At 50.6% G+C, this 794-nt stretch overlaps 1 non-coding gene across 1 annotated transcript; it reads right to left on the bottom strand.

Annotated features, from left to right (window-relative positions):
• Nucleotides 1-514: 514 nt before the first annotated feature.
• Nucleotides 515-588, bottom strand: Trnat-ugu. The gene has a single exon. It is a non-coding gene; the product is annotated as a tRNA-Thr (tRNA).
• Nucleotides 589-794: the final 206 nt, after the last annotated feature.

Raw genomic sequence — 794 nt, forward strand, 5'->3', positions numbered from 1 at the left:
GTGATGGACAGAGCTTGTTCCAGGAACGTCATTGGCTACGCTGATCAGAGCCAGCCGCGCCGTTTAGATTAGCCTCGTCAGAAACGAGCCTGCATTTGGCGAAATGAGAACAGCCTGCAACTGGCCAGGTCCGGCTACCACGGAACGGCGCGTCCAGTTCAGTGCCTGCCAGACGCCACTTAACCTCGCTGCTCAGGACAACGTTGCAACCGCCCTCAGTGTCTGCGTAGTACTACGATCTGCGTACAACGTTCACTTGCGCTCTCTGTGGACCAAGCGAGAAGCAGAACGAAACTCTTTAGGTGCATCAGCAGCCGAATTCTGATATTTCTCATATACAAACTCTCTCGAGAGAAGTCACAAATGATCGAGTATGGGTATATGAAGACAGTAACTGTTCTCGAAAGAACAGATGACCGTGCAGCTTTTCTCTGGAATAAATTATGACTAACTGAAACCCTCAGCTGCTGACAGGTGTTGTTGATATACTTCGATGTGGACAGCTGAAAATGTGTGCCCCGACCGGGACTCGAACCCGGAATCTCCTGCTTACATGGCAGACGCTCTATCCATCTGAGCCACCGAGGACACAGATCAATAGCGCGACCGCAGGGACTTATCCCTTGCACGCTTCCCGTGAGACTCACATTCCCAACTGTCCACAATTCTACATATGTAATGTACCTTATAGACATTTCCCCATCCACTTATTACTCGCGCACACTTTGGCGATTCCCGTAAGAGTTTGGGCAACCTGTGCGCATTCGCACAGACGAAGGTCAATGGCTGATTAG

This window comes from Schistocerca americana, chromosome 8, assembly GCF_021461395.2.
Source record: "Schistocerca americana isolate TAMUIC-IGC-003095 chromosome 8, iqSchAmer2.1, whole genome shotgun sequence".
NCBI lineage: Eukaryota > Metazoa > Arthropoda > Insecta > Orthoptera > Acrididae > Schistocerca > Schistocerca americana.